Below are 13,658 nucleotides of genomic sequence, written 5' to 3'. Positions count from 1 at the left end.
AGTTCAAAACAATTTGCTAATTTGACTTTCACTACATATATATATTTTTAGACATATACAGACACAAAACCCCTATCCTGTTGTACAAAATGCTAGCTTTATGCAGGCACAGATTCACTGATGCTACTGTATTTGCTCACTTCTAACAAAGGTGACAGAAGAAACAAAAGAAATATGAAATGAATTCTCCTTTTAAAGAGCCAAATGAAAAACATGCTTCTGAATATTAGAACTCCTTTAATTCTAAGTTGTTTGAAATGCTGTTCCCAAGAATCACAGTGTTATCTCCAAAGAAACAAACTGGAGAGGAATGTTGCCCTGAACCACTTTTTTTTTCCAAGTTATAAACCCAGAAATTATTGAATATGATCGAATGTGTGAGCTGGTCACCATGAAGACAATGGAAGACTAAAATCAGGCTAGAAACTATGCAGCTGGGGAATTCACTGCCCACCAGTTTCCACATAAGAAGGAAGATTCTCAAAAGGTTTTTGTTAAAATATAGGCTAGATTTGGCATCAATGTAAAAAGCTATCTTAAAAATGCATTCTCATATTTCTTGCAGAATCTGTGAAAACTGTGTTGAATAGGAACGGTGTCCAAGAATATACCACTCCTTTAGGAGTGCCGGGTGCTAAAGATAGTTCTGTGGGTAATAAGATGGAGGCAGTAAGTATTTCAGACCATTTAACACCATGGGAGCTGGGAAATTCTAGAGTATTAAGTCTCCAAAGTTTTTTGTTTTGTGTTTTTTTATTTTTTCAGGTTGAACAAAGACAGAAGGAATGGAGAAAGACTGTATTGTAAAAGTGGAAAAGAAGATGGCATTTCCCTCTGAAAATATTTAAGCAGCATATCTAATTGCAGCATTTAGATTCAGATTTTTGTTGGTTGTTGTGTCCACTCAGCTGTAGAAAAAATAATTTTGTAACTTGTTAGAGCATCAGAAGTTTTGAAGTTTTCATCATAAATGCAAGTGTTGCAACAAGAAATTTCATTCTTTTCTCTCCCAACATAGCAGGTCTAAGTAGATCACGACTTTGTTTTATTATAGCCTGCTTAAGCCTGCTATGTCAAGGGAGAGAAAACAACAGAGGATAAACAAATAGCAGGTCAGTTTTGTACTCAGAAGTGTTTTCATATTTCAGCTCTAATATATTTCCTGTAGAGCAACATATTAAGCACTGACTAAAAGAACTGAAATCAAGAAACATTCTTTGTTCAGCAGGAAAACTCAGATCCTGAATTTCAGCCTGTGACCTTCTGTCCACGCAGCCTTAGCCCCTTCAAATATTTTTTTTTAATTAAGAAAATTATCATAAATTGTGTTAAAATTTTCACTTTAGCTGATGCAAAGGAAAGAATATGTTACAACTGAGGATCCTATCAAAATGCACACTGTAATGAAAGAGGTTTTGTCAGAGACAGTATATGACTGACAAAGGAGTTCTGACTCTGAGAGAAACAAGCTGAGCAGCAAGGGGGACAGTCTACAGATCCTTATTGTCCAGCTTCGAGAAACATTAATAGCAGAGATCTTTGTTTAGTTGCATAAGTATTAGTATAAAGGGAATATTATTTCTTCCCTTTTAATGTATATATACACCGCCACTGATATTAAGCTAGACATACCAGATGTCCTACAAAATTACCTCCTCTAGTCACTGGAGTTTAACACATAAAATGTTTACATGCATGTTTACAGCAACAACTAGACAGTGTCACTGGCTTATAGTAGCTGAATGGTATTTTCTGTCAACTACAGCTGTACTAACTAGGGTTTAATGTTCGTGACTATGCAAAATTTGTCTGACCATCCAATAAATCTTGCTTTCTAAACCTCTGAGCTATAAAAGAAGGAGTTTAATTCTGTTACCTTCCTCTTTTCTACTGAATATGCTGTAAAATACTTAAAAATGAATTATTGTATAAATTCTCAAACTGAAGTTTTTATGTAAATAGTGCACATCTAATTTATAGCATTCTTGTTTGTGTAACGTTCTAGCATATTGGCATTTGTCCTATGAACATACTGTTTTGGAAATTATGCACTGGGGTTATAAAACATTGTTTTCCCAATACACCATTTTAACAAAAAAAAAAAAAAAAATCACTCTTGAAAGACTTGTCTGGTAAAATATTTTAAAGATCATGGTGAATATGGTCTCTCATGAGGTAAGGAACCCATAGCTTGTTATTAGAGCAACAAACTTTGTATTTGTATAGGTGAAGTCTACAAGGCTTTGGCACAGGGATGAATATTATTTATATTACAAAGACCTTGGAAGTGCAAACCAGCTGACAGCAAGACTAGCCATGGCCTGAAAAATAGCATCCAAGATAGAAAAGAGACAACAGTATTGAAGGAGGCTGGATGAAGTGATGGGAATTGTCCATGCTTGCCTGACTTGCCAGAGAGAACTGATAATGTCCATATTCCACAGCAGGGTGTTTGCCCTGCATACTGCTGATGTTGAGTCTTCAGTGTTTTTCACATGGATGCACTGGAGTGTTTGATCCAAATAAGCAAACACATAGAAAGCAAAAAACACATGCAGAGTCAAAGAAAATACGGAAGTCTTGCTTGCATGGGTACTACTAAAAGATGTTATTGGTCTTCAAGTCAGTCAAGCATATTTCCTTCACATTAGTCTATATTTTGCTGTGCATCTTAAATACTTGCAACACTGAGGAGGAATACATGGTGTGCAGACCTGATCAGTAGAATACAAGATAATATTAAGAAAAAAATAGTATTTTCTTCACTGCTCTCTCTGCTCAAGAACAGCATAAGGCTTCTTCATTCAAATAATCATGTAATGATCTGTTTTGTTTTGTTTAATACCTCAATTTTTCTTTCTCTGTATTATCTCAAGGCTATCTAATGCCCCAGAAAGATGGAAAATACCAACAGCCATGCTTTCTCCCAGGAAGAGGAGGTCAGAAGGAAGAAAAAGTAAGTGTTTTTATACTACCCCAAACCTGGACATAAAGTAATGGATTCCATATACTCAGAATAACAGGGGACTCATTTCTGTTCTGTAACATTGCATGTGATTTGGCAAAAGCCTCTAACTTGGTTGAGAAAAAACAGCATTTCATCTTCCCAATACATTAAAACACATGTATCAGGTTTAAAAACATACAAATAATTTCCAACAAACAGGTTAAGTAACAGATGCAACAGCAGTAAATCAGAGAGACAAGCAAAATAAAGGCTAAACTAAACTCTACAGTAATTACAGTCTTAAGAAGTCATAACCATAAATAAATCATTTATCAGTTTCAAATTTCACTATTATTAATGTAGACTTTTAAAATATCAATGATGTTCTGGTATCACTAACTTTTGTTTGTTGGTTGTTCACTATCTACAAGCTCACGTTGCACTTTTGCTTCAAGTACGTTCTTGATTCTGTAACAATAAAATTTCTCATTCTTCATGTACTCCTTCCCAGATCTACACTCTACTAGTGATGGAAGGTATCAGTTTGAATAAGGAAGCTTCAGTGGTGTTTTTCCCCCAGAGGATATATATTTCATCATGACACTAAAGAACCCTACAAAACAATGAAACTATTGAAATATGTAATTCTTCAGATCCTTACTAATAACATGTAACTTAAGCAGCTCAGGCAGCAAGTTGAGCAATGCTGGAAGTCATGTGCTGAACAGTCGTCTTGAACTCCTTTGGCTTCAGTGACACTTAACCATATGCATCAGGCCAGAAGGGATCAGGATTTAATTAAGAGCGCAGTAGATATCCAGCCAACATTTTTAAAAGTATTCAAGCCCTAGGCTTCCTTCGATCACCTTTTTTCCCCCCTCAAAATCCAATCCTTATGTCTTGAATTTCCCAAATACTGACACTGCATTTTCCATGTCTGATAGGTTATTATGTTCTCTTCACAGTATTGCTCACCTGAAATTCATAAAGGAGAGGTGCTGAACAGAATGCTACATGAAAGAGAAGTACATGATCGTGTAATAAAGGAGATATAGCTATAGGTAGTGTGTTTTAAATTGTTAGTGGTCCCCATAACAGAGTGATTTGCATTTCCAGCCCAGTTTTAGTGCTAGAGTTTAGAAAGGTAATCAATGTAATACAGACACCAAGTAAACCTGAACTAAGATATAGAAAGCAGATTCTACTTTACAGAATAACTATTAGCTTCTGACCCCAACGGTGTGGGAAAAACATTTCCCTTTGTATACCACAGCAGTGACCATATTCTTTGGGATTAGGTTTGTAGGAGGAGCATCTTCAAGTTTTAATCACAGCCAAAGGCCTGGAGTTCTGCAGGTTGTTTGGGACAACATCCAGTTGTGTTCAAAGGAGATAGTACTTGCTGCTCTCTAGCAGTTTCTTAAACTTCTCCAGTTTCTGTTCATTAGTGATCTATTGCATCAATATTGACTAGGATTTAATATTGGTTTGATAGTTTGAATGTTGAAACATTAAGTCTACCTTCTGAGCAAACCAGAGACATCTAATTCCCCCCAGCCTCTGTATAAAAAACTAAATTTTTCTAGCAAGCAAATTTTAAAATCTCACCATCAGACTCCATTTTGCAGTCTAACATATCCATAAATTCTCATTCCTTCCTGGGTCTCCCGGGTTTGGTCTCACCAATGCTGTGACCTCTGTCTCCCAGCACTTTCTGCATGGGTCTGTGCCTTGTAGCGTTGAGTGGTGCATCTGGTTCTTGGCTCAGGGCAGCAAGCAATGCCACACTCTGACCTGGTACTGAGCTAATCAAAACCTCACCTTGAGCTAAGCCTGACCTCCTGCAGCCTTTCTCGCATCTGCCTGCACTCTCATGGGTAAAACATATCCTCTTCATAAATAGGAACCTTAAGGCTCTCCCAAATTTTTGTGCTTGCTCTAAGAAATGATATTGTTATCTCTGCAAGCTGCCTGCCCCATGGCCTCTCACCTCGGCTGCTGCTCTCCCCGGGACCGCTGCAGGGAGGTCTGGGCAGGAGGCACAAACCTCGCTCACCCCAGGGACCCTCCTGCTCACCAGCAAGCTGCTCTGCCAGCTCAGCCACCACCTCTTGGGCAAGAACAGCTGTCCCACTGTAAAGCACTGGTTTTAAAAGCCTTTTCCCCAGCAGCCTGGTGGATTAGGGGAGGGAGAGAGGCAGGCAGACAGCAGCACGCCAGGCACTGCAGAGCGTGGCTTTCTGATCCCTTGCTCAGCTCAGCAGGCACGTTACAAAAGTTTGCTCCAAGGCTCCTGCCTGAAATGAGAGACACAAATAAGGTTTAGCTCTGGTTCAAAGCCAGCTGTTCCTGTTGAATCTACACTACATGGCCTTGTGCTTCATGTGTGAGTTTTCTGACTGATGTGATGAGGCAGCATGATGCCTTCTCTGTTCACCTCTCAGAGCTTAATGTCCGAATGAGCAAATTAAAGAAAGCTTAATTCTTCCCAGACATCACACAAAATGATATCACCATCAGGCCACGTATAAACACATTTTTAAGTCTTTTCAGAAACTAACCAGCATCAGTAAATGTTTCATTCACTTCTTTAAGGAAGTCCTCTATCTTAGACTGGCAAAACCATTTGTAATAGGAGAGGCAGCCAAACATTTTCTTGGGTTTAGTTTTTTACTACTTTGTCTACCCAAACAGCATTTGGATGGTTTAGTTTGGAAGGTTTAGGGAATAACAGTGTTGGCAACTACAATAGTCTTTAACAGCAGATTAGATACAGCTGGTAATACTGCTACAACAGTAGTCAAAGCAAGCCTGGTACACGTCTTCCTCCATACTTTATCCTCAGACATGCTTCAAGGTACTGACTTTGAAGCAAGTGTCTGACTGATGCATCTAACTGTCTCAATGAAACCAGCAGATATAAGAGAGAAGCTGCCCATGAGTCACATAGGCACAGCCCTTTTCCCCTTCTCTCTGCAGGGAGAAATGGGGCTGGGATCGAACAGGAATAGTTCAGATGCTAAAACTGGCTGCTACAGGAAAGTTAGACAGGTATGACTCCCATCTACGATTCTGAACAACAGCTACAGTTCCAGAGAACTGAAATGCTTCATTCTAATCAAAGTCAGTAATTAGATTCAGTATAAAGATATAAAATGAGATGAACTGCAATATGCAGAGTCAGACATAAAATCTGCTTGATTTTTAAACACTTACTTGAATTTGAAGTAGGTAATCTGTTATTTACAGCTGTCAGAAAGAAACAGAGGGCAAGATGTATGCTTGTAAACTACTACCCTAGCAATTTGTTTAAGTGCAGTGCCTTACCAGCTCTTATGTTTGGATTGATAAAGACACACTAACCTTAGTAACTATAATTAAAAACAAGCTCAGCTTAAGTCAAGTACCATGCAAGCCTACAGAGTTATGCTCCCGTTCAAATATTCCCTTGTCCAAATTACAAAGGTAAAATCCTTTCTTCTATTAAACTGTTACAAGAAACAAAAAGGAATTCTGAAAGGAGGTAAAGAAATGAGGAGAAAACCAACACTGGAATTCAAGAAAATTCCTAATGTAGGGAAAAACAGAAGAAGTAGTAACAACATCAATAATAATAATAATGCTTAATCTTATGATTCCTTACAAAAGCCCAGGCATGAGCTTCCTTCTTCCAAGGTCCTTCAGGCACAGCTTTATAATCTCCACAGTGGTGTGGGTTTCTCACACTGCCATTGCTCTCCATCAACACCTCCCACTGGAAGGGCTGCAGGTGGCTCCCCTTCCTGCAACAGATAGTTGCTGCAAAGGGACTTTCCCTAGGAAGGGCTAATTTTTTAACCCTGCCCCTGCCAGATCCTGCTTGTAGAGGTATTTGGCCCACCACTTGCTTAGACAAGCCATGCATACCCAGACAGCACTGAAACTGGATGAAAGCCGCCATTTGGTGTTTACCCTGCTCTACTTAGCAGCGAGGCCTCAAAATGACAAAACTCTCTTCAACTGCATGTAGCATCTACCTTGCTCTGATATCTGTTTTATATGTGTTTAGAAAATGTCCTGCACAGAAGTGAGGTACCTCATTGGTGCTGATCCCTGAATCCTGCTCTCAGAAACTCCCTGCCTGGTGCTTGCACAACGCTATTCCTTTGCTGTGTCAATATCTCCACAGCACATGCAGACCTTGTGGAGTCTTGCAAGTGGCCATCAGCTAAACAGCTAAGGCCATATGTCTCTCGGGACCCCCAGGAGCCCCTGGCAGGAGGCTATGTCCGTATAGGGGTTGGGAGACTGGGAGAGCCCCCATGCTGAGAGGCACTGCCTCTGTGCATGCAAGCCCAACCTTGCTCTGCCTGAGCTCCTCGCTGGCTCCATATGACCAGCTCTGATTTTAGGAGCCAGACATGAATGCTGTGCCTGGGGTAACATGTCTCCTTCTCTGACATTTACTTAGGCACACCACTCTGTGCTGTCTGGGCAGGAGGTGGCAGGGGTCCAGCTAGCTGGAAGTGTCAGCAGCAGAATTAATCTCTGTCTACACCTAACTGCACAGACTGGTTTTAAATCTGGCCATGCCACATACCAACACTTGAGCATCCTGATGTCTGTCCAGGACTCTAAATCCTTTATTAAGTCACAAAGATACCTCCATCCTGTTATAACTCACAGGCTTGGGCTGGCTTTTAAAAGGGTGAATAAAGCCAAGGAGGGTATTTTTCCTTTCAGAGAAATAAGGTAGCTGTGCCCACTTTCCTTTTTCTCCCATTAACCAAGAATCTTCCATCTAGTATATGGAACACTTCGATAAATTTACCCTTCTTGTTTCCTGGAACCTGTGATTTTGGTAACATTGGACTGGAAGTTCCTACCCAGCCCTTCAAATCTGATCATTCACAGCCAGAAGCAATGGTGCAATTGATGACAGATTTTCAGGAGTCAGCTGAACTTGTATGTCACTGGCCACCACAAACCGTACATTGCAATGCTCTTCACAAAGCCCTCTAAGCTTAGTGCCAAGAGTTTATCTGACAGCAGTGCTTTGGCACCGATCCATTGGAATTTGGAATAGAAGGTGGCCCTTCCACTTTAGATGGAACTAACTAAGCAACCAGAGGATGGAGTGCAGCTCTGTAAAGCAAGTGCCAGCCTGGAGGGCAGATCTAGGTTTTGATCACTTACTCCAGTGATTTTTTTTTTTATATATATTTTTTTTTTACTATTCAACATTCATTGCAGTAGGCCTTGGATTCACTGATTCTCTCCTCCTGGGAAAATGCTCTCACTGCTGAGCTCCCTGCTCACACAGGTTCTCGCTCCAATTCAATGCAGGTACAATTAATTGAGGTAAAAACAAACAAAAGTTCAACGAAGGTGCAATTAGCAACCAGACGGGGGTGGGTGTCTGAGAGGCACAGGCTGAGGAGATAGGGAGAGATGAGCTGAAATGGCAATTCCTGTCTGGCCATAAGAAAAAAAACCTCACTGTGTCTTATTAGGACTAAAGTGACTGGTCATGTCTGTGAACATAGTTTCTGGTATATTGGGAATTAAGGACTGGAGATCTGGTTAAATACAAAGCCATGCAATTTACAGTCCCTGCAAGCCAAATGAAACTTCCAAAACTCAGTTCAGGGTGGGTTAAAAGTCCATAGTTTTTAATAAAAAGAGATGTTTGCCTTTACAGAACTGGGCTCTTAGTGACTATATTTCTCTGCTGCTTTGGCATGTGTTTAGCCTGAAGCTATTGGAGGGCTCATGCAGTTCACAGCAAAGTCCCCGTCACTTGTTTCCACCCGGTCATCCCTTTGCTGTGCTGGTACAAACACTCTAGGGGATGTGGATGATGAACTTGACAGGAGACTCGGTTCATGGAAATCAGCATTGCCCCAAGGGCTCTGCTTCAGGCTGTCACACTGGCCGTGCCCAGAGCTGCTGGAAGTGAAGGAGCACTCAGATCTTAGGAGAACAAGTTATAAATGCTGACCGGAGGCCCTTGGTGTGGTGAGGGCTGCAGGGGGGCTGTCCTCCTTCTGCCAGGGGTGCTGGAGGGCTTTTTGTCAAGGGGCTGGTGCTGCACCATCTGACTCACATCCCTCTCCAGCCAGCAGAGCAGGAATGGAAGGTGACCAAGTACAGACCACTGTTTTAGGGGAAAACAATACATGTAGTCAAAGAAAATCACAGTTAATTCTCTTTGAAACTGACAAATGCTCTATGTGAACTATCCCAATTAAGAAAAGCTAAAGTTTTTACTTCACAGTAGAGATTTTTTTTTATCAGCTATCTGATATATGATAAAATATGCCCTCCCCCCCTAAAAAAAAAGAATCTAAGGAAATAATTATTTTCCCCTGACACTAAACTAGTGTTTTTCAATTCCTGATATAAAAAACAATGCCTTAGGAATTGTAGTGAAGGGGACTGGACTCTGGGAACTTTTGCTAGTAATGATTCCTCATATAGGCTCTCCCGCTCTCATCCAAGTCAGGAGAAAGGAGAGTGGGAGAAACATCTTAAATAGAAATTTCCATACTGATTCAGAGCAGTGATCTACTTTATCGTTTCTCTCAGATAACAGCCAGTGGGAGATGCCTAAAAGGAGAATACAAGTGGAAAAAACGAAAAAACAAACAAAAAAAGAGAGGGCTCTTTCTCAACATTCACAAGGGACTAGACCACTTACATGTCTGTTTCTAAATAGATATTCCTGGCTGGAGAGAATGCCTCTGTGCTATTCTTGAATGGTGGCTGAAGCTTGGTGCACGAATATTTTATCAGTTTAAAAATATTTAAAGGCCCATTTTCTCTTAGACTTTTGGGGGTTTGTTACTTAAAAATCCTTTGCCAGGTTAAATATTTGTGTTTGTCTTTGTGAGGCCAGAGACCTAATTTGCTACTGTTTCATACTAATCCAACTAGCATACCCAAATGGAGATTAGACTGAGGCGCTCTCACAGAATTATCACCAAAATTTGCTGGTTTTCTATCTTCTTCTGTTATCATTGAGCATAATTTTCCCATGCAAATGAAAGCTATCAAAAAAAAAAAAAGTCTGGAGATTGCTGTACTTGAATAATTCCTATAGAAAGGGCAGTGCAACATCTATCGGAGAGCTCCGACAGGACTGGCAACAGTCACTGGACTACGTCTACTAGGAAGTTAATTCCAGATGAAAACTTCTCTTTATCCAAAGCTTAGATGTTTAGTTAAATCATTGCATATGTACTTTATATTACCTATTACACATGACATGAAATATTTGCCTGATTTTAATTAGACCAACATTATTTGAACATTAGGGAGAAACAAGAATTAGATCAGAATACAAAAAAGAACAAGTAACATTCAAGTAACATCAGATCATGGCTGTGTTGTTACCAAAGTGTCTGTTGAAGTGACAGTGTGGAGGTCCATATTTAATGTCAATGAGCAATTTTCACATTAAATTTGTTTGCCATAAAAAAAGAAGTGGTAAAAGAAACTAACTGTTTTAAAACAGAGCTGTACATGCTCAAAAAAGAGCATGGTAGCCTATCTCATGGCTTGAGGAGGTCACATATATTTATATACACACGTAGCATAATCCAGCCTGGTTTTGCTGAAATCAATAGGTTGCTGAAGTCACAGCAAGAAATAATTTGCCACATACTTTTCCAAATTGCCAGGTGTTCAAAACATCCAGCAGCAACTCAGTTTCTGGAATCACGCATTGAATTTAAAAATGTTTTTAATACGTTTTTACATTATGAATTAGGTACTTATTAAATATCTCCCATGAGTGAAGCATCTTTTCTTTTGGTCTGTATTGCCACAGTGCCTTGTCTTCAGGGCAGAAGGACACAGCTAATCTGAGTTTGTAAGTAATCTTCTTTGTGATCTCAGCCCATTTTGAAGCTGACATGCACAGACCCCTTCATCCAATGATTACCAAACTGACTTTTAATTACAAGAAAAATATGTGCCTAGATCTACCTATGCATTTTAGTGACTCTTACTAAATTTGATGTAGGATGTGCTTCTGTTTTCCCTCACAGGCTACAGTCTTTTTTTTTTTTTTTTTCTGTTTAGAATTGAAGTGGTGACCCATAATTAAGTGCTAAACAATAAAGGATTATTTTTGTTAGGCTTGAGATTTACAGAAAACTGTTTTACACTGATCTGTGGAAAACCTCAAATGAAGATGATGAGCGAGCTTGGAAGCAAGAAAGGCAATTAACACTATACACATTGCATAAGCCTTAGGAGCATTTGGACTGTTGACAGTTTTTGTCTCTTTTCCTCCCTTGCCTGCTTGCTTTAAAGCTCCTTCTACAGAAGCAGCTGAATGGATGTTAATGGTTGGGCCATCCTTTGAAAAGCACCTAGATTTATTTTTCTCCCTCAGAAGAGTGCCTAGCTGAAAGTTTATTTGCCACACAAGCTTAGGAAAGCACCTAAGCTGCCCTGAGCAGAAGGATGCAATCCTGCAGCTCTTTGTGTGTCAGCCCAGCAGAATGCGACCATTTGAAGCCACAAGCCAGGTAAAGCGGTCACTCAGTACTTTGACTTCGCAGCTGGAGTCGGTCAAGTACCACTCAGGTACCTGGGTGCAGGGATGGTACTGCCATGATTTGTGATTACACCATATCCACATGGCCCCGATTAAAAGTTTCACTGCCTTCAGATGCATTAATTACAACCCTCCCACCTCCTAAATCTGAACTGAAATTAAGCATCAATTTCAAGGTCATCCACAACCTCACACTCATCAGCTCACTAAAAATCCTTCAGTCTGAGCAGTTTTCTGCCCCAGCCCGGAAACGTAGCAATATTGAAGACATAAGGCACTATTGTCCCACTCCATTTGTAACCCCCCAAAACCAGAGCCCCTCTGCCAGGAATAATCAGACCAAGCCTTGATTTCCTACCTTTTTCATTCTTCTTAGGCTATAATGTCATTATATTATGTTTCATGTCTCTAATTCTGATTGACAAAGACAAGGCCAGAAAGAGAAGCAGGACTAAGTGAAAAAGGGTATCCGCTTGAGGGTTGGGACGCATACGGTGAGCAGCTGTAACCCAAATGCCGAGGCAGGCTGTGAATGAGCTCACACAGCTGAGGCTGGGGGAAGACAGCTTTAAGGCTACCCAAAATGTCACTGCAAACAAGCCCTCTATTTTCCCAGCTGAATCATAGCCATGTGGTTAGATACTGTGGTAGAAATACAACAGCGTACACCGAAACGAATATGGTTCAGGTCATGAAATCACTTCAGCACATCTTAATTTCTCCTCTCTGCCTTTACCAGACCCTAACTACAGAATACATCTACACTGTGTCTAAATACACTGCAGTGTGCAGTCAGTAAACCCTTGAGTAATTTATCAAAAGTTTAGGTGTTAAGTTTGTTTATAGAAATGGGTAAGTCCTTTAAAGTTGGGGAAATTCTTTCCAGTCTTATCTGAATCATCATAAACTTCCTTAAAAGGTAACTTTTGGAATACGTTTTCGTGAAGGATTTCTGGTACTTTTAGGACCTTCTGCTTGGAAAGGTCCAACAGCTTTGGGCCTTACTGAGACACAGTTTTTCTTGCTGTATTTTAGTAACGCTGTCTTGCTGGAACCTGAAATTGCTGCAAATGGTCAAAAAGTAAGCCCATGACTGTACAAAATGTACATATGGATACGTAAATGTACAAGTATTTGTTTTTATAACAGGTTAACCTACTTATTAAAAGCAGATCTGCAAAACAAAATAATAACTTCTGCTGTTCTGTAAAAAAAAAAAAAAAAAAAAAGTATAACTTGTTTCCTTCAAATTGGCTCATTTCTTCTCATGATTTTGAATGAGCACAGAAGCAGAGCAGCCCAAATTTTACTCATAGCATTGTAAAGGCTTTTGAAGGATATTAATGCCTCCATTTTGGAGTCATTATTTTGATTTCAGTGTTAAGTTTAATTTGCAAATCAGATTCTGCTCCTGGTTATCTCAGTACATATCTGAGATAGCACAGCCTGAGCTACTCAAAACTACAGAAGTGCAGATGTAAACCTGAGCAAAGCCCACACTATGAAAACTGAGCTGTCAGCAGAGAGCAGATAGCTTTTGGAGCCGCCATGGAGCACACAGTGTACCTGGCTTGCAGTAACACACTGACTATCTCAGGTTTCAGTTCTGCTGCCTCCTCCAGACTCTGCTGGTTTCCTACCCGATTAAAATGCAATCACTGTAACTGAAGCATTAGAAAAAAGGTCAAGGAACAGCAAACCTCACTAATGTTAGGTTGTATTTTACTGGTACTGACTGAGAGAAGCCAATGAATCTCCGCAGTGTAAATAGTATTGAAAGTAAAGTTGTAGGGAGAAACTAAGCCTCTGTCAAATTAAGTGTTATTAATTGCAAAAACAAGCTTGGCTGCTGAGTGAACATTCCATTTTGAGAAATAACGCTTGAAGGACTGGCAGTGCAGTTTGTCCATAGCAGATAAACTACAACACAGTATAAATAATCATGGCAATGCCAGCCTTCAGCACTACCATAAACTATTTATCAACAAACTGTATTTAACAGAATGAGCCTTTTACTTGTGGAGAGGTAGCCTCTTGAAGCTGAGATTGATTCTACCAATAGATTTTCCTTACCTTTGTGAAAAAGGCATTACATGCTGGATGGTGCTATTCAACACAACAGTGGAGTTTCACATGATGTGGGGCTGGCGACGAAACCTTGTTGCC

This window comes from Streptopelia decaocto (assembly GCF_964273445.1).
Source record: "Streptopelia decaocto genome assembly, chromosome: 4".
Lineage (NCBI taxonomy): Eukaryota > Metazoa > Chordata > Aves > Columbiformes > Columbidae > Streptopelia > Streptopelia decaocto.
The sequence above is the reverse complement of the archived record's forward strand: the minus strand, read 5'-3'. Positions refer to the sequence as shown.